The sequence below is a fragment of the Lissotriton vulgaris genome, chromosome 5, assembly GCF_964263255.1.
Source record: "Lissotriton vulgaris chromosome 5, aLisVul1.2, whole genome shotgun sequence".
In the NCBI taxonomy this organism is placed as follows: domain Eukaryota; kingdom Metazoa; phylum Chordata; class Amphibia; order Caudata; family Salamandridae; genus Lissotriton; species Lissotriton vulgaris.
In genome coordinates this window covers 526,048,702-526,072,241 of record NC_141693.1, presented here as the reverse complement: position 1 = coordinate 526,072,241, position 23,540 = coordinate 526,048,702, and the positions used below count along the sequence as shown (strand labels likewise).

General features: G+C 42.9%; 1 protein-coding gene across 1 annotated transcript in view; it reads right to left on the bottom strand.

The window, feature by feature from the left end:
• The window catches only part of PRKG1 (protein kinase cGMP-dependent 1), a 1,912,306-nt gene that overhangs the window by 218,522 nt on the left and 1,670,244 nt on the right, over window positions 1-23,540 (bottom strand). The gene's annotated exons all lie outside the window — the stretch shown is intronic.

Here is a 23,540-nt window from a genome sequence, read left to right as displayed (position 1 = left end):
GGAGTGTTATATTGATACATTTTAGGTATTTAAATAGTCCTAAATGTAGGGGATTTTGGCTTCCTACTGAACTCAAACTCTATCAAAGACTCTGCTTTGTGAGCTATGTTTAGCTACCTTGACTAACAGACTAAATAGTATACAATAAGTTGAATTAGAACATTGGAATGTTGGGTGCTCCACTGATAACAATGGATCACTCCGGACTTCTAATGGCCAGTAGAAGCCTGCAGTTCCAACATTCCACAGTTCTCGTTCACAGCTGTTGCTGTTAAGGTCTTACGGAGCCGGAGGAGATTTCAATCCCCTTGAGCTCCATGAGGCCTTTGTTTTATTTGTTAGAACATTCTACCCGCTAATGGCGGAATGTTCTAATAGCCTTATATTCCTCCTGTAGCTGGGCTATACTAGCATAAATGTCCCTCTCCCTTGTCAAAGGCCTGAGCCAAACAAAGGAGAGGGCCTTTAATGGCCGGTATAGCCCTCTACAGTGGGCTATAATGCATTATTAGAATCAGGATGTGAGATCTCCATTGAAGACAATTGAGCAGTAGTGACCTATAAGAACTGGTGTAGGCCAGTTATTCTCAACATTTTAATGTACTAATATACAGTATCTGCCTTTCTCATTCTACTGACTCTCTAAAATATAATATTTAGTCAGAGGACAGGGAAAGGCAGAGGCAGTGCAGGAGGACACATGCAGCCTTCACCCTTCCCTCCCATCTCATGTAGCTTAGTGTCAGTAGGGCTTCAGAAGGAGGAAGGGGTGAATGCTTGTCAGCTCTTGGGGCTCCCTGGCTTGACTGAACTACAAACAGCAGTGCAGCCAAGCCCAGAAAAACCAGGGGCTGACTACATCCCCCTTTCAATGCTCTTGCTGTGAATGTTCAACAGCTAACAGCCATGGCCCTGCATGCACTGTTAGCTGAAGAACCTTCATAGCAAGAGCTGTGAAACTAAGGCTTAGCAGCCCATGGAAATTACAACTCCCTCGGTTTTTGAGAGACCCTTGTGTTTTTTAATTAGATCATTCTGCCCTCTTAGGGTGGAATGTTCTAATAGCTTTATAGCCCGTAGTAGCTGGGCTATACTGGCCATTCAAGGCCCACTCCATTGTTAAAGGCCCTCGCCTTCAGCTCAGGCATTTAACGCTGGAGCCGGCCTTGAATGGCCAGTACAGCCTGCCACAGCGGGCTATAAAGCTATATTAGAACATTGCAATGTTAAGAGCTCCATTGAAGACAATGGAGTCGGTTCGGGCTTATAACGGCTGGTATAATAATTCTCCTCAAGCTTTTCAATGTTTGTTTTTATGTTGATCCCTTTTTAATTTAGAAAATTCTACCCATAGTGGGTTCAATGTTCTAATAGCCACATAGCCAGGGGAGAGGATGTTGCCTTACGGCTAGAGCTGTCGACGTCGAAGCTGGGGAACCGTGTCCAAGTCTCGGCAACAAAGCTCAACATCCTGTGATTCTGGGCAAATCACTTAATCTCCCTGTGCCTAACAAAAATGAATGTGTCCTCATGTAACAAAACTGGTGCTATGTAAAGCGCTCTGATACCCGATATCTTTGGGTCTAGCTCACGCTATATAAAACTCTAAATTAAAAAAAAAAGCCCTTATATCTCCAGCTATACTTGTTGCTAAAGGCCCCCTCCCTCATAATAGGCCCTCACCTGAAGCTCAGGGCTCTAACTTGGGTTTAGGGCCTTCGACAATTGTTGTCATCTTTGGCTATAAGGCTATACTAGTCCACCTAGCCTATTGAGTGTGGATCCTGTTTTTTCTAATCCTCTCACCGTTTCTTTAACTAAGAGTTTAGGGTATTATTGTTGGTATGACAGATGGTTGACATCGTCCAAAAATTGGCAGAGGCCCCATCAAGCTGTATTTAGAGGTTAAGAAATGTATAGACTCAAATGGCTCAATAGATAGTAGAAAAGTGGAGAGTACCAGAGAAGACCAAAAAGGGTTATTTAGAGTTTCATGGATTCAGGGAATGTAGTTAGAGTGTGTTCATGCATATACAATATGAATAGGGCAGAGAGCACATCTGCTGACTTTAGGTCGATGATCCGCATCTAGCAACCTGTTTTGATCTTCAGTGCTCCTCTCTATTGCTATGCTGACTGTGAAGCCTTCGGTCTCTGCTGTTCTCCATGGTTGCACTGACTGCTGAAACTGTCCTCTGTGTTCCTGTCCACTATTACTCTAACTTAAAACATGCTTTATCGAGTTCCCTCCACTTTACACCGACTGCAGAGCCTGGTTTTATTGTGTCTCCAAGCTTTTACAGTGTCTGTGGAGTCTGCCTTCTATGTTTCTCTCTGATTAGAGAAGTTGAAAAAGATGGTTCTAATGTGACATCACATTAGAACCATCTTTTTCAACTTCTCTAATCAGTTGCATTAGTTGCAAGGGTTAGCCTCTATGCTCTTGCACTTTCCCAGACAGCAGACCTAGACACTTGGAGTGATCTTCCTCACTAAACTGTGTTTACATTTTTTTCTTTCAGACTACTTCTCCAAAAGGTCCACATATGTTATGGATTGAACCTCACAGATGAGTGAGCCCTTCAGTGACCTCCCTGCTTCCTGACATAAGGGGCATGTTCAACAACCCATCGATTTTGAAACTGCCTTTAAGATACATATGTTCTGAAAAGAAAATCAACTTGTTATACTCAGATTATATATAAAATGGGTCTCACCCACTGGGGTATTTGAACATTGCCGCAACCCCATTCTTATCCAACTATGAGCCTGAGAGTCTAAAGCTGTGCATCACAGCTCCATACAAACAGAATGGCAGTGAAACAAGCATATACAAAGTGTGCATGACACCTGGACAAGTTCTCCTCACAGGCCAAGATGTGAAGTTTGTGTACACTTTTCCGTTAGTTTAAACATCTGAAGATGCTTCAAACTCTCAGACTGAACAATTAGAAAACATATTATAAATGTGCATGACAAGGGGAACCTGTTCAGGCTGTCATATGCAGTCTGTGTGTTTAGAGTGGAGGCAGGCAATCAAGCAGTCTCACAGTTCTCTACTGGAGTGATGCCCAATTGTACTCTAACCAATTGCAAAATGACAGCATACTTGATATCACCGGCCAAGATCAGGCCCAAAGGTCCACTGTCTCAGCTTCAATGACTGAAGGGAACCCGAGGTATAGCACCAGCAAATGTCCAACTGACAGTAAAATAAAAACAAATCTCAAAGGCTGTGTGTTTGTCTGAGAGATTGATGGACTGTGAGAGAGTGACTGATAGTGAGTGATACAGCAGAGATTTAATCTAACGAGTTTTATGATCAAAGTAATTATTTTGACAACATTTCACACTAATGATGACTAACGTGCACTAAGTTTCATGTTTTTTTGAAAATGACACAAACATGAAGATGGGAAAATAGATTGAAATATATATTGTGTGCTTAATTTCAGTAGATGTGGCTATTAAACAAATAGAAATTGGTATGATTTTTAATGTGAAATTAATAAAACTAAAGAGAATCAATGTGTAATGGATAGATTTTCATATGAAAAGTCTGAAATAATCTTTTCATGTTGTAACGTGTGCACCGAAAATTATAAAAGAGTAGTAGGTGCTACACGAGTCTGCTTATAGGTGTGTTTGTGAGACTTCTTCTAATGTACAGTTTGTATATGTAATTATTGAATAACACTCAAACGATGAGACTGACATGCATTTCCTTATATGCGTAACAATGACACAAAGAAAATGTTATGAGTAACCTATACTTACATTAATCAATTATGATTTGATTGAAATTTTTATTAATGTGTGTTCTTTGTTTAATAATGTCAGATTCCCCATTAATATGTGATTCACAATTCAACATAATCTTGTCGTATTCTAGCCATATTTCATGTAAGCCTCATTTCTACTCACCCTTTACTAATGAAGTCATAGACTCAATAAATATTGTGAAGCACATGGGGAAAATCCCAAAACATGCACATCATATTGAAATGATAACTGCTTCTCTTGACATCCTTTGAATGGACAAGTGTGATTGTAACATGTATTGCAACATTCTAGACCAGCTGCTTGAGAAAAATTCCCTTCTGAACTTTAATATATTCTTTCTAAATATCCCATTGCTTTAATGTATCCTATGCCTACATTAATTAAGGAAGCTACGTAGTCAATTTACTTGATTTTTTCCGGATTGTATTTTCTTTCCTGCTACATCACCATCATCTCAGTTTGATCTGAGCAATGGAACTGAGTAGTTTGACATTTTTGGTGATGTCAGGGAGTGTTACCCTGGAAAATTGTGGAGTGTAATTTATAAAAATGTTGGGAGTACTAGAGAGACAGAGCGGATGGAGCTTTGACATTGGAGGACAAAAGCAACTAGTGTTGTAACATTGCGATTTGCTGGCAGCTGGTGTTCTAGCGCAGATTGAACCTTTTCAGCTGAAGGGTTCACGTCAGGCTGCTGTGGCTTTGCTGTTGCAGCGACAGTCTAAAGCACATTGCTGTCTTGATGAACTGGAACTGCTCACTTGGGACTTTGCTGAACTTTCCTGAGAGCCTGTAAAAGGTTCACCTGATTTCCTATCTCCTATTGACACTGATGCTATATGAGACCAAATCTGCCTTGGCTGAGGAAGATTTTTTCCCTGGTCATTCTTTATACTCACTTTGAATCCCAGAGGCTTTATATTATTCATTAAATACTATTTGATATTAGGACAGTATGTATTCTTATTATTTCTCGAATAACTAACTTGAAACTTTAAACTGAATTCTGCTGATTCTGTCTCATCCTTCCTTGTGGGTAAATCATTTGTTTTTTTGAGTCATTTATGGTTACTATACATAATTTCTGATTGTAAGAAGTTAGATTTGAAGATAACAGTTAGCCTATTCCTGGTCCACATTCGGTAATTGCCATTGTCCGAATATCTAGTCTGTTTCAGCACAGAACAAGATCCATCGGAGCACCAATTGAGTGTAAAAGGTAGTGAGAGGTTTAGGAAATAAATAAATAAAACTACATGATAAGTTGGGCCCAGTTGATTCTACAACATGAGTAACTAGGACGTTAATGAGAGTGGCTGAAAGAGTGAGTGATCATGAAAATGACTGAGAGTGAGTGTGAGAGTGATTGACTGAGAGAGCAAGTGACTGGGTGAGCGAGAGTAAGAGAGAGTGAATGACAGCAAGAGAGTGAATGAGTGAAATGAGTGACTGAGAACGCGGATAAGATAGTTTTTGAGGGAGAGAAATAGAGTGAGTGAGAAAAAAGTGATAGAATGATTGATAGAATGATTGAGAGACAGAAAGAGTGACAGACAGAGTGACAGAAAAGTGACTGTGAGAGAGAGATGGAGTGATGGAGAAAGTGACAGAGTGACTAAGAGAGTGAGAGATAGAGTGGCAGTAAGAATTATTGAGAGATGTATCGAGTGACAGAGGAGGTGCCCGAGACAGAGATTCCCCACACCTTGCTTTAGGTAGGGTAGGTCACTCACTTTGCTTACTCTCTCTTTCAAATTCATTTTAAAGGTGCTACATTCCTCTACTTGCAAAGATTATGGTAATCTGTACTTTTGTCTAGAATTTTAACTTGCTGTTGCCTAATCACAATTCAACTTCTTTATACTAAATATCTGTAACACATTTTGGTTTATGTTGCTGGGCATATTCAATGCTCATGCCATGGATCATATTTAGCCTCCTGTACAACATTTCTGTTCAATGTTCACCGCTCCTCAATAAAAAAAAGACAAGTATATAAATGAAGACATTACATTCTGATAAAAGACATTGAAAAGACCTTTTGATAAAGCGCTCAGAAACGATCCCTTCATAGAAAAATCTATACCATCCTAAAAGAAATTGGCTTAGATTCAAAATATGAATATACAATGTTCTCCCATGATTGACATATTAATGCTGTAAAATTCTTCACTCAAAAGCAGCACATTTGGAATACATAGAGCCTATTGAGAGCAGCTTATGTAAGAGATTATGCAAATTTTGAACTAACCGGAGGATGGATGACACTAGTACTTAAATTGTAACAAATAATAAGTGAGAGGGTCCTCCTCGTGAGACCACTGCAGGTTTCACCACCCATTGCAGCTGCCAATGACAGTATCTTCACAACTACCAACCATCACACTACTACAAGAGTGGCAATTCATATTGTTTGTGACCCCAAAGTTATAAGAATGGCTTAACCTCAGGTATTAATTATTTTAAATGCATATTGAAATAATAGTTAACTGTTGTTCTGCTCTTCTTTAATTACACAAACAGTGCCACCATGTGGCCGCTGTCATAAGTGCAGGTGTTGACAATTAAGTGCCACTTCAAAGCACCGGAAACCACTGGTTCAAATAAAGCAGTGGATGGCACTATGGTATTGACCTCTGGCATCTCACTACATGCTATTGAAACTTGAACAGCGCTGGACATTAAGGATCTTACTACAAGATGTCCGGAGAGCTCTGGTGTATACCGCTTTGGGCAACTACCGGTATTCTGTATTCTCTGGCATGGAATTATCAGGTCTGCAAACCAAGACTCATTAATTGTAGGTCTAGAGAAACTAGACCTGGAGTTCAGTATAGAGCTGCTGGACTGCAAGCACGGGTTGCACATGACCCACTCACCCACATACAGAAGCATGGGGGAGCATAAAATGTTCCTTCCCACATAAAGTAAAAAAACCTCTGCCTTCTGGCTGCACCCTTCAAACCCCCTCAAGCAAAAAAAAATCCCTCCCACCATTTACCACCTGCTCCAAGTGATGTTAAATCTGTGCTTATCTGGCTCCATTATTTCCAACAGATGTGAGAATTGGACTGAGAATTTCAGGGTCAATGTGTTATTTCCTCAATCTTAGGGAAATAATTTGTTATTCCTATTAATTCATGGGAAGGTACTGGCCAGAATTGATAATTCCAGACTCTGCATCTCACCCCAGAGTTAACAGGGAACTTGTAATGCAGCCCTAAGTAGTACCTCCAGGTGCTGTAGTAAGTATGCAAATGAGCAGACTTATAAGCTTACTTGCTGTGTATGTTGTTTCATCAATGTATGTGTATCTTTAGAAGAAATATATTTGCCCCATACTTGTTGAAGCACTGTTTGACAGTAAGCAACACTGTTTTGCATTTTTGCAAAATATGATCGGGCCATTCCTTCTACAAAACAAGTCAATAATTTTTTTTGTATAATTTTAAGAATTATTTTAATTCCTTTGACAAATTAATGCAGAGGTACAAGCATGTCAAAGTACATCCCTTTCAATGCAAGCCGCATCTAAGTAGTCCAAGAGGATAATGCAATCTCACCTGGTGGTAAAATCTGCCAGGTCTCATGGAGACATGTGGCTGACCTGTGTGAGAAGACCGCCTGGTGCCCCTTGGAACTATGAACAGTAGAGGCGCACCTCCACACCAACGTTGTGAGGTCTGCATCGCATACCATGCACCACCAATACACCACTTTGCATGACAGGCCGGAAGATGTTGCGCTGGCCGGACGCTGTGGAGGGTGAGGCCCCTGAACTGCGCCGCACTTGTGTGGCAGGAGCGCTACAACTTTACACCTAAGGGGGCCCTGTTGCATCACCTGCATCCAGAGGTTCCCCAGCGGACTTGGTGTTGACTGCTGTACCCTGGCTTGTGAAATCCCACCTGGCTGAGGCTTCTGCTGGCTGAGTCACAGATTTGGAGAGAGTGCAGCGGATTGCACTACGGTGTCAATGCTCAGGTGAGGAGAAGGTGGGACACGTAGCGGAGGAGTGCCAGGAGTCGAGTTGTGCCCAGGTCTAGCACCTGTGGGTTATGCACCCCTGTGGCGGCTCATCCACTGTGGCGGAAGAGCGTTGCCCCACTGCTTTGAAGCAGTGCAGGAAGAGTAAACATAACATGATGATAACTTACTGATGTACTCATGCTATGTTTCCTTTGCGGGCGGAGGGTTGGTGAGTGGGTGGGGCTGCACTACCCATGGAGCAGGGCAGGGGCAGAGTGGAATGCCCACTCAAGTGTGCAATCACTGGTCAGCCCTCTCAGGCCACCCAAAGCAGTTATGTACACATCCCTGTTTGGAATGAAGGCTTCATTACATACTGCATGGAGAACATGCCCACCCCTCCAGCCGCTGGCTTAATGCCTCAGCACGGCGTTCAAGAACAATCACAATGACGCATTGTGCATTTTGATTGGCTTAGGGGTGGAAGCCTGGCTCTCTGCTTCCTGTTCCTGGAAGCAGACTCAGGAGAGCAGGAGCAAAGAAGATGTGGGTCCCAGCCTCGAGGTAGGACTTAAAAAAATATATATTTTCAATCCCGCCCCCTGCGCCCCGCCCCGTCCAGGGTCCTTTTCCACGGTTCCCGCCTCCCAGCTGTCCAGTCCCCCATTCAGCACTACATTATGGCAGCCACTGGTGTGCCAAAGGAAAGCCCATCTGCGTTGGTCCCCCCTGGAATGCACCCACCTCCAAAGACCCTTCCTCTCGGACACTCCACTGCTACGACGCCAGCACCCTCCTCGCCATCAACCCTGGATGCCACACTGCCTGCCATCTAACAACAATGTAGAATATATACATATATATATATATATATATATATATATATATATATATATATATATATATATATATATATATATATATATATATATATATATATATATATATATATATATATGTATTACCAACAAATCGTTCTCAGTGGAAAAGATCCTGAGTTGTCAAAACGTGGTGGTAGATCATTTCTAAAGTTGCAATAATTGCTTGAAATCCAGTTCACAGAGTATGGTGTCTCTTTGGTTAAAACATATATATATATATGTCATGTGATCAAGCCTAGGAGGCGAAACGCGTCATGGCGGCAGCGCTGGCATCTATTGAATAAACCACGCTTTGCACCAGCAAATTTTGGGTCGACTCTTCGTCATTTTGGCAATCTGGCAGTGTGTTTCTGTGGTGTGTGGCGAATTTCATGAATACATATATATATATATTTATATATATATATATATATATATATATTGCCGTCTACTGTGCTGTTATTAAATTGATATTATCAACATTGTGGAGTGCGGCTAATTCTCTTCAAAAGGGAGATTTGTTTGGATGTCTAACGGCTTGGTTCCACTGTATAGCGACACACCACCAGTAAGAGCGCCATGTTTGCCCAACAGTGAACCGTGTTTGTGACTCGTGAAGACGTAAAGGGCAACGGGTAGCCGCCGAAGACAAACTTTGGCATGGTTCTCAGCAGTTTCAAAACTGCAAGGGACACAAAGAAATAAACTGCAACAGCAATGAGAATATTTTAATGACATCAACCCACTGGAGGGATAAAGAGCAAGGGGCAGCAAAACCGCAAGTACCAGCATGCAATGAGTTGACCCAACGAGACGCCCACCAGGGGGGCGAAAGCTTATAAATAAGTGCAACTGTCTTGTTGGTTTCTTGCTCAGCACAAATTATGTCCACGGCGTACTTTTGAGGAAGGTCAATGGTGACCAAAACATGTCAGGACTGCAGTCTGCTGTGCTGTTATTAAATCAATATTATCAACGTTATGGAGTGCGGCTAATTCTCTTCAAAGGGAGATTAGTTTGGATATATATATATATATATATATGTATATATATATATATATATATATATATATATATATATATATATATATATATATATATATATATATATATATATATATATATATATATATATATAATTTTTTTAATCAACAGGAGGGTGCTGTACGAAAAATAAGCAAGAAAAATTGACACTTGATTAGACAGGACCCTATAATTGGCTCCACAGTCCCTCGATAACCCGCAATAAAATACTGCAGGGGTAAATCAATGAAAGATGTTTTAGTCAAGAATGACCCATGTGGCCCCCCAACTAAAAATACATGGTTATCTCAACGATTGGGTTTTCATAGGTGCAAAACTTGTAAAGTTTGCCATGGCATATCTATGACTAAATATAAGACCCCATTTGGAGAAAAAGAAATACCAATAGACAAGGTGTTAAATTGTAAAACTGATTATGTAGTCTATGTGCTGGAGTGGCTGTGCAAATTGAAATATATAGGCAGTACCATCTTACAGGGCCACAAAAGGGTGCTCCAGCACGTAAGAGCAATCAGGAACAAAGATCCTGCATATCCAGTGGCTCGCCACTTCAATGAGAAACATGATGGCAACCCCAGGGAATTAAAGTACAATCTAATAGATTCTATTCCAATTAACAAAAGGGGAGGTGATTGGAAAAAGGCGCTCCGCAAGTTGGAGATGCAATACATTATAAATCTTGATACCAAATACCCCAAAGGGTTAAATGCCACTGAAGAATTACATGCCAGTATATATATGTAGAATATTCGGGGTTCCACATCAATAATTGATTTTCTATTTTTGGACCATGAATGATATTATACTGTTAGAGATGATTTAACCAGACATATATCTATGTATTTATATATTTATTTATATATTTACTTACTAGCTGTACCCGGCCACGCATTGCTGTGGCTCAGCCTGGTTAAATGTAAGAGAAATAAAAGAGTAAGCGCACGTTTCTAATATGTTTAATTTCACAATGCTTGTGGGTACACAATATGTTTTTAGACTATTGTCTCTATGCATCCCTTGTAGTTGTTGCACGGCAAGCAATTAATAGGGTCTGTTCGGCCTTTCGACTAAAAACACATGCGTATTGTACACGCGCGTATTAGAATCCAACGTTGTGTATATATAAACACGCACTAATGTTGCAAAGTGAACCAACTCTTCCCCGCTCCCTCCACCCACTTCCTGGTCTGTCATCCTGACACCAACTGTCCATCCTAATATATGTAGACTATTGTCTCTAAGCGTCCCTTGTAGTCGTTGCGCAGCAACCAAATCGATAGGGTATGTTCGGCCTTTCAATTAAAAACACGTGCGTATTGGACATACGCGTATTCGAATCCAATTTTGTGTATATATAAACACATGCTAATGTTGCAAAGTGAACCAACTCCTCACCCCTCCCTCCACTCACTTCCTGGTCTGCCAACCTGACACCAATTGTCCAACATACTATATGTAGACTATTGTCTTTATGAGTCCTTTTCTTAATGTTGCAAAGTGAACCAACTCCTCCCCCTTCACTCCACCCACTTCCCGGTCTGCCATCCTGACACCAACTGTCCCTCCTAATATATGTAGACTATTGTCTCTATGCGTCCCTTGTAGTTGTTGCGCAGCAACCAAATCGATAGGGTCTGTTTGGTCTTTTGATTAAAAACACACGCGTATAGGACACTCGCGTATTCAAATCCAATGTTGTGCATATATAAACACGCGCTTAATCAAATCCAATGTTGTGTCAAAATTTCAAAGCAATCGGTGAAGAACTTTTGGAGATTTAAGATTTTTAACAAACCAACATTGACATTTTTATGTGTCTGTTCGGGCTTTTGATTAAAAACATGCACGTATTCGACCCGCGCATATTGGAATCCAACGGTTCGCAACCTCATGGGGCCCACACTGTTTCTTCACTAATTACAGTAACTACGCAAGAGATACAGCCATTCTGATCCATAAGCGAATCCCTTTCAAAGCCCACTCAGTTGTGCATGACGAATTTGGTAGATTTGTGATAGTGGTGGGTACTCTTTACTATTACAAAGTCGCGATAGGATGTATTTAGGGTCCCAATACTGACTCCCCCGAGTTCTTTCATGATTTATATGCAAAGCAACTGCACCTGGATCCGGTATCCCTATTACTGGGAGGGGACTTTAATGTCACTTTTAATCCTAACCGCGACAGCACATCAAAAGCCCCCGACCCGATACCTAAAGCGCGCAAGGCCCTGCATTCGCTATACGACCGCCTTTCCCTAATGGATCTTGGACGGGTACGGGATCCGAAACACACTACATATACACACTATACAGGCGCCAGTAACACTTGGACACGACTTGATTATTGGTTAGCCTCCCTGAGTTTTTTAGATGGATTCAGAATGTACACACATTGCCCCGATCTTATTCCGACCACTCTCCAGTACTATTGGGGTTACGTATCCCCCAACTGGATGGGTATGAATGACAAAGGAGATTCCCAACACGTGCTCTTGATGACGAGCAATTCCGGGAGGAACTCCATGAGGCCATTGAGAACTACTTCTCTATAAATACGGGCTCAGTAGATACTGAGGCTGTGTTGTGGGAGGGCTTTAAGTCCTACATGAGGGACGTATGTATCTCAAAGAGTGCTGGGACACTTAGAGATCTAAGGCACTTTCCAGCTTAGGAACTGACCTGTTTGACCTAGATGCTTCACACAGAATGACGGCGGACCCAGACTATGGTGTTAAAAGGGCGGCACTGCTCCTGCGGTATAGAGAAACGGCGGACAAGGACATTTTATACATTGGTAAATACCACAATGCTAAAGTCTATGGGGAAGGGGATCGTCCGGGTATACCTTAGCGCAGATGCTTCGACCGCCATATGCGAAAGCGTTCATCACGGAATTGCAATCGAGCGAGGGACACACTCTCACAGACCCCTTGTGATACAGGAGGAATTTTTGTCCTATTACAAAACACTATACGCTACCAGGCTGGGCTTGGACCGCTCGGAGCAGGAAGAATATCTATTGGAAATAGCATTAGTTTATCTAGAAAAGTTCATGCAGGACTTCTTAGCGGAACCCATAACTGCAGATGCACACGCAAGGCCATTGATGCATTGAACACGTCTACAGCCCCTGGGCTGGATGGCTTCACACCAGAATTTTATAAGGCATACAAGGATGTATTGATCCCCCACTTATTAGATGTTTACGCTGAGGCCCTGGAGACCCAGCAGCTTCCCCCTACTCTGAGAGAAGCAGTAATAATAATGCTCCCAAACCCGGCAAAGATCCCCTCCAATGTGGCTCCTATAGGCTGCTATCACTACTGAACATAGATTATAAAATCCTGGCGAAAGCACTGGCCTCTCCCTCCTAATGGAATCCATTTTCTCCCCAGCTCAATCGGGATTCGTCCCACACCGGTCCACAGCTTTTAACCTTCAAACCTTATTTAACACCCTACACAGGTTAGACCCGGAGACGCCAGATTTTATTGGACACCGAGAAAGCTTTTGATTCCCTAGAATGGCCCTTTTTCTTCTCTGTGATGCAGGGCATGGGTATGCCCCAGGGCTTTATAGAAACTACGGCCCTGCTCTACGCACTTCCTACAGCTAGGCTCCGTCTAAATGGAACACTTTCGGCCCCCTTCAACTTGTCACGCGGAACATGTCAGGGATTCCCCCTTATTATTTATTATAGCCATGGATCCGCTGATTCGGCACTTCCAAGAAAAGCATCTCCACAAGGGTTTGGTATTCAGGACGGGCCCCTTACTATTCTCATTATAAGCAGATGACACAATTTTATATGTTTATGACCCCCAAACGAATCTCGACCCATTACTTCGAGAAATCCTACGATTTGACAGTTTTTCCAGCTTACAAATCAATTGGAGTAAATCCATAATTTTCCCGGAGTTCCCCTTGGTGTGGTGCATTGACTCAGTAAAATATTTAGGAATACATATACACCATGATACCGAACAAGTAGTGCGCCGCAATTGGAGTTCTGGACTTTTTGGTTCCGTCCAGAGGTGTCAGGGTACAACACCCAAAGACCCCGGAGTCCCACCTGCCTTGGTGCACAAATGAACAGAAACACGGGCTTCTCGATGGTGGCGTCAAAGACCAAAGGTTTATTACTGCAGGGACACAGAAGTCACAGAATCTACACACGGGCAGAATCTAGGAGACTGTTCGATTTGTACAAAGTGGGTTGCTCCTTATATACTAAAAATTGTGCTCTAGGCAAATATTTCACATGTCGGTACATTCCCAAACCTTTGTGTCTCTAAACAATAAATATTTGGCGTTACACAGGAACTGTCGATAATATCTGATACCAAACATCACGAAGAGGGGTTCCCACCAGTCCATCACAATCCCTTGTCAATATTGCATTCAAGACCCGGACCGCCTCATCGTAAAGTTCGTTACCTCCCCCTAATAAAGGCCCAGAAGGAAAGGAGCAGAGCCAGGTGCAGAAGATAGAAAAGCGGGATAAGAGATGTTTGTGGGTTGTAAATGGGCAAGGCTACCGGCTTCGGCCGCCTAATCATGATCAGGTACAATGGACAGGAAAACCAGTTCAGGTGGGCTGGCCTCGGGCAGAGGAGGCAGCCTTTGTCGAGTCATGCAGCTTCAGCGTGATCTGGTTTAAGGTGCACGTGTCATGTAAGAGGTGAATCTCCGGCTAAGGCTACGTGTCCTTAATCAAAGTGAAGTGAATGAAATGATCAGAGGCTATTGCATATGTGAGGGCAAGGAACCACAAAATGGCGGCCATGATCTTAAGATGGATGCCGTGTGTATATCAGAAATGTGTCAGTGGAAGGAGTGCTCTTGCTCGTAGCGTAGCGAAAACACTAGGATATACTAAATGGATCATTTGCGGTTCGCTGATACTAATTTTATGTATTTCCGACAAACTTAAAAACACGGGTTCAAGTCGTCACGGAACCGTCACGGAACCTCAGACCCTCCTTTTGCCCTTACATAGGCAATTACTCAATCTATGTCTGAATCTAGTTCTATGCTCATCAGGTCAGTGACATGCTGTTGTATCATCATCCTTTCTCGTGTCTTTTCTCCAAATGCAGGTGGTTTCCTAAAACAGGTTGTAGCACAAAGACTACACAGAGCAGGACCACACTGGATAATCAGACAACATGAGAATAGTAATATTAAGATGACACCAATGACCATTAGAACCTTCCATCCCCACGCTGAGATCAGAGTCCAAACCCACTCCATAAAGGACCAGTTTCCCTCATCTACATGTATGGAGTCCGAAATCTTGTGCAACTTAGAGATCGCCTCGTAAACTGTTGGAGCATTATTAGGAATAAAGACACAGCAGCTCGATTGGATCATTCTGCATACCCCACCTCGATCTGCAAGTATAACATCTAGAACCATACGGTTCTGCAATGTCATGAGCCTATCCGCCTGAAGCTCAGCTGTCAGATTGCTAAGGGCACCAGCAGTTTCGGTAATAGTAGATTCAACTACCCGTGTTAGCTGACGTATGTTTCTACTATTGGCCATAGGCCCCCAGAACGGAAGGAAGCCTTTGAAGAAGTCTCCAGCTTCCTGACCAGCTGTATCTTCCTTGCTGAAGACACCTCTCGCTACTCTTGTTCTGTGGTAATCAGGTGAAGCAGTGTATGTCGGAGGCAATAATCGAGCAATATAACATGATCCTGAGAAGTCGGCAGGCAACCATGTATAAGCTCTGTCTCGACAAATGAAATAGGTACCCCTAGCAGTAAGAAAGGCAGGGGAAGAGTTAGCCGGAAACACATAAGTCTCTACGCACTCACTCCTCCCTAGCTGAGCTCTCGGATTTCTCCCATTACCTTGCAAACAGACCTGACCTCGGTGAGGTACGACCCAGATTGGAGTTGAGCTTTTACGCTTGCTTTCTCCTAAACTAAGGCGATACTCTGAAGTATTCCAACTTAAATATACTCGCAATTCGTCTCTAGGGTATGATGGAGTATTATTGACGTCTTTGACCATGTCAATAATTCCCTGGACTAAAGCTTTGTTGGCAGAGTTATATTTAGTGGAACGTGGTGGACGTGGAGGATAGGTCTCAAGAGCATAAGCAAAGATGGTTTGAAGGGCCTGAAATGATCCATTGTAGCTGAAAGGCAAAACCAGATAGGGAATACCTTTATCCATAGTGTGGGGTATCAAGCCACACACCCAACAGTCTGTCGTGTTAACTACCAGTTGGTGTTGGTGCAAGAGCTGTACAAAAGCATTATTAATGAATTCTGAGCGTCGAGCTTGCTCATGTTCCGGAAACGAGTGAAAAGAGTGTATAGAAGAAACAGTAGAAATAGCAGGATCAAGGGGAGGTACTGTAGATACTGGCACAAAAATCAAATTTATGCTAAAGACAATTCCACCCACCAGTGTTGCTAAAACAATCAAAAATGTAATGGCACATTGCATCAAGAAACATTTGCTATGAAGAATTCTATTTAGTCTGTTTCTGCGAACGTAAATCACATTTTCTCGTTGCAGCGCAGGAAGTTCCATCTTCTACAATCCGCTCGCGACCACTGATGATGTGTACGTAGATGAAAATGCCTCTGTCAGCCCTGGGAGTTCCCAGTACTAACAGAAAGATCGACCTTGTGTCAGACCCCTGCAAATTCAAACTAGGCACACAGCCACGACCCTACGGCTACCCAGACGGCAAGGCAATTTATTAAAAACAATAAACAATAGCAAACTTCCTGGCTGAAAAGCAAAAAAGTCCAATGTATATAAATATCAAAATCACAATATGCAGTTGCCTGCTTTATTTGTCCTTTTTATGGCTTCTAAGGTTGTATTTCTGCTTCGCTGGTACTGTTTGATCGGAAAATAGTGTATCACTAGCAGCTGTTGCAGAGTTTACGTTCGCAGATGGCAAAGTTTCTTCTGATGCTGGAGACAAATTTTCAATGTTCAAAGCAGTCTTATCAAGAGGAGAGTCACGTTTCAAAGTGTCAGAAATCAAATCGGCATCGCTGAAAGGGACAAATTTCGGAGTTGTTTCAGCTTCGGAGGCACCAATTCCCTTCTTCACCCAGTCGTCGTAGGGCAGCGGCAGTGGAACACGCTTTACGTGAGAAGCGTGGATCCAGTGCTTGCGACCAGCAACACGTACAGCTGTCCTCGTCGCCAGCAGGATTTGGAAGGGGCCGATGTAGCGAGGCTGAAGATTCTTTGTCCTCGCAAAATTTCTGACCACCACGTGGTCGCCGGGTTTCAGCTGATGCCCTGGACTCTCCGGAGGTTTTGGCAAAGCATCAAAGACCTGTTGATGAATAAGACTTAATTTAGCAGTCAAGTCGTAAAGATAGTCTATCAACATAGGATATTCAATGGAGCAGAATTGTTTAGGCCTTGGCACACCCCAGACATTTGCCGGGCGGCCAAATACAATCTCATATGGAGAAAACCCTATTCTAGAATGCACTGTTGCTCTCGTTGATAACAAGGCCAAAGGAAGTGCGTCTGGCCAAGCCAAACCTGTGGATGCTTGAATTTTGGCTATTTTAAGCTTGAGGGTGCCATTGTAACCCTCAACTAAACCAGCAGACTGGGGATGGTTCGCACTATGAAATTTTTGTTTCAATCCTAGACCAGCACACACACTCTGCATAACTTTCCCTATAAACTCACTTCCGTTATCTGACCATACAATCCGTGGCATTCCAAACCTAGGGAAAAATTCTTTGAGAAGAATTTTGGCAGTTGATAAAGCAGTGTTGTCCTTTAGTGGGTATGCTTCTATCCACCTGGAAAAAGCACAAACCACCACCAGGACGTATTTTAAATTGTTGCAGCGTTCCATGTGAATGAAGTCTAACTGTATTACTTCAAAGGGACAGGAAGGAGGAGCAAAATGACCAGCTGGAGTTGGAGTTCCCTTGCCAGGATTATGCATCAAGCACACCATACAATTTTTCACCACTCTCTCTGCACACTTACTGATTCCCTCATTCTTCCAAACCGGAGCTAACATCTTACATATCCCTTTAGAACTTATGTGCGCCACTCCATGCGCCATCGTCACTACTGCAAGCACATACGCATCAGGCAACATCCAACGCTGCTGTTCTGTCAAATCGATCCAACATCCATTCGAGTCCAATTTGCCCGTACTTTCTCTCCATACGCGTTTCTCTTCCTCAGTCGCTTCTTTCTGAATCTCTTTCACACTTTCCATTGTGTCCTCACACATTCCAGACTCAGCAATCCATCTTGCAGACGTAGCAACATACATTCTACTCATCATGTCTCTAGCTGTCTGTTTAGCGGTTTCATCAGCAAAGGCATTTCCCCGACCAACATCATCCGTGATTGCTTTATGAGCACTGCACTTCACAATCGCAACTTCAGTCGGTAAGGTTAGAGATTCTAACAAGTCGTTAACTAGCTGACCATGTTGAATCTTAGTCCCATGGGACGTAATGAAACCCCTTTCTCTCCACAACCGGCCAAAACTATGGGCCACGCCAAATGCGTACTGACTATCTGTAAACACATTCACTCTCTTTCCCTCAGCTAAAACACACGCTCTCGTAAGAGCTATTAACTCTGCAGCTTGGGCAGAATTCTGACTCACTCTTGCAGTCTCCACAATCGTCTTCAAAGTCGTTACCGCGTAGGCAGCAGTCACATCACCATTCTCCAATTTAAAACATGACCCGTCCACATACAGCGTACCATCTGGGTCGGATAGAGGAGTATCTCTCAAGTCGATACGACCTTTTGTCTCTTCTTCCGTTTTGAAATAACAGTCATGTGGCTCAGAATCACTCGACTCTTGATCAGTCGGCAACAATGTTGCTGGGTTCAATACATTGCATCTTTTGATCTGAATATGACTCGCTAATAACGTCAGCTCGTAACCAGATAATCTCGCACTAGTAAGGTGTTGTGTCTTCGTTCGGTTCGTGAGTGTGTCCACTGCATGAGGAACCATGACCACTAGCATATTGTTCATCACCAAACCAGCAGATTGTCGAATGGAAGCTGCAGCTGCCGCTGTAGCCCTCAAACAACTAGGCAATGCTCTAGCTACCGGATCTAATGTTGATGAGAAATACGCACAAGGGCGTTGTTTATCACCAAACTTCTGTGTCAAGACACTCAACGCGCAACCTTCTCTTTCGTGAACGTAGAGCGTGAATGGCTTACTGTAATCAGGTGTGCCCAATACAGGAGCTGAACACAAAGCTTTTCGTAATTCAGCAAAACTCTCTTGACATTCATCAGACCATGGCACCGGACTCGGAACATTTTTCCCAGTCAAAGCTACCAACGGTTTTGCTAAAAGTGAAAAATTTGGGATCCATTGCCTACAGTAAGAGGTAATACCTAGAAAGGCACGTACTTCCCTCTGTGTGCGTGGAACACTCATCTGCGTAATTGCTTTTATTCTTTCTGGGGTCAACTTCCTTCCCTCCTTTGATAAGAGGTGACCTAGGTAGGTTACTTCTTGGCAGCAATATTGCATTTTGGAAGGTGACACCTTATGATTCAAATTAGACAAATGATGCAATAGTGAAATTGTAGCTGCCTTGCAAGTTTCCTTGTCATCGGCAGCCACCAAAAGATCATCTACGTATTGTACTAGGGCAGAACCTGGAGGAAGGACAAAAGAATCTAACTGGCTTTTTAAAGCTTGACTGTAAATAGATGGACTTTCACAATAGCCTTGTGGAGCGCGTTTAAATCTGAAACTGCGACCTCCTAAACAGAAGCCAAAAATATCTCTGCTTTCCTCGGCTATCGGAATGCTGAAAAAGGCATTCTTCAAGTCGATGACTGAGAACCATGTAGCTGTAGCAGGAATCAATGTTAACAAAGCAGTAATGTCTGGCACTACAGGAAACTGCGGAATTACAATCTTATTAACTTCTCTAAGGTCTATGACAAACCTATAGACTGGAGGCTTTGTAGGATCTGTTCGTTTCAAAATCGGCAATACAGGACTATTACAAACATTTCCTCGCGTTTCTTCAACCACACCTTTTTTAATCAAATCTTGCACAATCAATAAGAGTGCACGCTCACCTTCATTCGATATTTTATATTGAGGAATTCTTGGAAATTTCACATTCGCTTTCAAAGTTACTACATACGGTGGAATCTCTAGTAGACCTACATCATTGGGACCAGTCGCCCAAAGAGAATCAGGGAGTGAACGTAGCTCCGGCGGGAGTTTGTCCATTGACAAGTACATCGGAGAGGTGAGTCTTTTACCCAAAGTAAGCTGTACTCCTTCCGGAGAACAGTACAATGTCGCATATAGTCGTTTTAACAAATCTAAACCAAGCAGATTTTCATTACAACCTGTCGTCAAAATTAAGGGTGCTTTCAATTGACACGGTTCAACAGAAATAGACAAAGGACCAGATATCGGGTTGTACACAGGGGCGCCTGAAAAACCTACGGAAACATTTGTTGAGCCAGACAAAGGTGCGCCAGGGAGTTTCGCATGCATGATAGAACTTTTTGCGGCACCAGTATCCAACAGAAACGGTTCGACTACACCTGATGTTGCTACTGCGACATAAGGCCCACTCTGATCCACTGGAACTGATACTACTCCCTCTCTCTGTCTATGGCTGTCCTAGTACCCATTTTGTTGAAATCCCTCTTCAACTTCACAATAATCCTCAACAAGATATTGCTGAGATCTATTCTGTTGAGCTGACTGTACATTTCGCTGATCAAAGTGATTAGAAGGACGATCATTAGTTTGTGGAGGCATAGCACCTCGTCCCCGACCTCTAGAATTCTGTGCAAAACCACCACGACCTCTCTGAGCTGCTGCCGCATTATTTTGCGCTAAAATCTGACAATCATTTTTATAGTGACCCTCTTTCTTACAGTACGCACACTGATTCCACTGATATTGAGGCCTGGTCGAATTATAATCTGTCTTTTGATACGAATTCTGTTGCATATTAGTCTGATTCGTGCGAGGCGGATACGCCTGCTGTAAAAGAACTTTAGTCTTTAAATCTTTCGTTTTCTTCTCTGATTTCTCCTTTTCCTCTTTATCCCTATTTTCATAGTACTGTGCAGTCGCAAGTATTTGCGCTGTCGTAGATACAGCCCACGCACTTTCTGAGTCTTTCAATTTATTGCATAATTCGGGTAACAAATTATGCACAAATTTATCGACAAACAATCTCTGTCCTCCTTCAGTGCTCATGTCCTGACCACTATGGTCTACAAAAGTCTCTTCGAACCTCGTGAAGAAGTCGGAGACACTTTCGTCTTTCTTCTGCTTGCATGCGGATAATTTATCCCAATTAACACGCAATGCTGGCATCAGAGTCTTCATTAAATCTATTATTCTACCTGGCAGATTAGCAATTAGGGGTTCGGGTTTCGCACCACCTATTTGTTGAGCATCTGCTGCAGTGATAGCTGCCCAATCACCACCTAAAGCAGCCTGATGATCCTCTCTACGAATTTTAGCCCACACTGGTTGTGGAACTACATTACCAAACAACATATCAATGTCGGCTAAGTTCATTATACAAGCCTCAACTGTCTGTGTCAATTCCTTGTAATATCCGGCTGGATTCTTACGTGGATCTGGCAAGGCCTGTTTCACTGCTAACACTTCTGCTCGCTTCCACGGAATATGTATCCATACTCTTTGGAACTGTGCTGGAGCAGCTGCAATACCCGCATTATCATCACGTTGTACTGCTTCGCGCCAAATTGGAGGAACTTCCCTCATAGGATATTGGCGACTTAGCTTCATTCTACCTTTCTCTAAATCTCTCGGCGAACGAAGAGATGGATCATTCCTAAAACTCAAAATGAGTTCCATCGCTTCCTTTATATTATCGCCCACTATCATTCCAGCAGCAAACTCTTTTTGAATCTTAATTAAATCTTCCAAATCTGATTCGACATCGTCTTCTTCTATTTCCTCACGCAACAACGAGCACATCTCGTCGAAGACGTATCGCTGTGTTGGCTCTCCCCATTGCATAAATGTCTCTAACACATCTTTCGTACTATATCTTCTAACTTTTGTAATCCATCTGAGAGCTGTGGAGTCTAAAACTCCCCGTTCCTCAGTACTTGGAAGCTGACTCCGTCTCTGAACAGAGTCAGGAGTAGGAGTCTTAATCAAGGTTTTATATATAGGAGACAGCATATTAGTAACAGAATCAGTAATTCTTCGACGAACAGAAAGTGGAGTTAGTACACTCGCAGACATAGAGAACGCAGTAGAGGTAGGAATAGATGACGAAACAGTAGGAGTATCGAGGAAAATAGTTTGAGGACCAATAGGTACAGTGGTAGGTATAGGAGCGGGCAGTGCAGGAAGAGGAGGAGCTGTAGGAACATTTACATTCACCACAGGAGGTATAGGAACTTGATTCTGAGGAACAAGAACACCAGGTTGTCCAGCAACCGGCAATTGAACATTCGGGATCAGTGGAGCCGCAGCACCTTGTGCATACGGTGGAGGCGACCGTAACAGATAAGATAGCAGAGGATCGTTTTCGGAATCCTCCAGTATCTTAGCCATTTTCGATGGCAAGGCAGGATAGCACTTGTCAATCGCTAAGTTACGCTCTCTAATGGCTACATCTATGGCTTTCTCACACTCGTTAGCCTGCAACTGCTTAGTCGCTTGCTCTAGAGTTAACTCTTCTAGTTCTTTTTGCTCTTTCTTCAACCTTTTCATTTCTCTCTGTTTGGATTCTTTCCGCCAATAACGAAAAGAGTCAAACATTGCCGGCCGGGCTTTCTTCCTAAACAATTTCGCTTCTAAATTGTCGAGAATCTCTTGTTCAAAACTACCATGCAGTGGCCAACTAAGGACACCATCCTTCTTACAATAACGGACCCATATCTCATTATAAGTTATAGGACCCACACCATACTTACAATATAGGTCATATAGGGGAGTCCCAATCGGAGGAACCAGACAGGAATCCTCTAATTGTGAGTCACTGTTGCAACTAAAACAAGACAACATTTTCCGACTTACCATTCTCAGTCCGGAACACAAAACAAACAAAACACGAAACAAATTGTGCACTTGAACCAAGAACTTAGGCCTACCAAAACGAACTGATGTATCGATACCCAAAACTGAACCAAATAGATTATCGTAACCAGAACAACTAGTGATAATCTTACAAAACCAAACCAAACCAAGAACCGATCAAGGATTTTTAACAATCCTCACAAAAGTAACCAGCTAGCTATCACTAAATACTTAACTGAGGCACTGAAGACGTCACCAAGGAGAAACCCGTCACGTTTCGCCGTACTAAGGACTGCACCACTTCGGGTCCAAGACAGGGCGACGGTCAAGGCAACGGCCCACTGCAGCCGTCCTGAACGGGAACCCTCGTGGAAGAGAACTTCAGGGCCACTTTTGCGATATGCCGGGATCGATGAAGTGGGGCGCCTCCCTCAGGAATCTTCACACGAAGCTTCTCGAACTCTTCAGGCTTTTGGACCGGTACCGAATGACGTCGCCCCACGTTGGGCGCCAATTGGAGTTCTGGACTTTTTGGTTCCGTCCAGAGGTGTCAGGGTACAACACCCAAAGACCCCGGAGTCCCACCTGCCTTGGTGCACAAATGAACAGAAACACGGGCTTCTCGATGGTGGCGTCAAAGACCAAAGGTTTATTACTGCAGGGACACAGAAGTCACAGAATCTACACACGGGCAGAATCTAGGAGACTGTTCGATTTGTACAAAGTGGGTTGCTCCTTATATACTAAAAATTGTGCTCTAGGCAAATATTTCACATGTCGGTACATTCCCAAACCTTTGTGTCTCTAAACAATAAATATTTGGCGTTACACAGGAACTGTCGATAA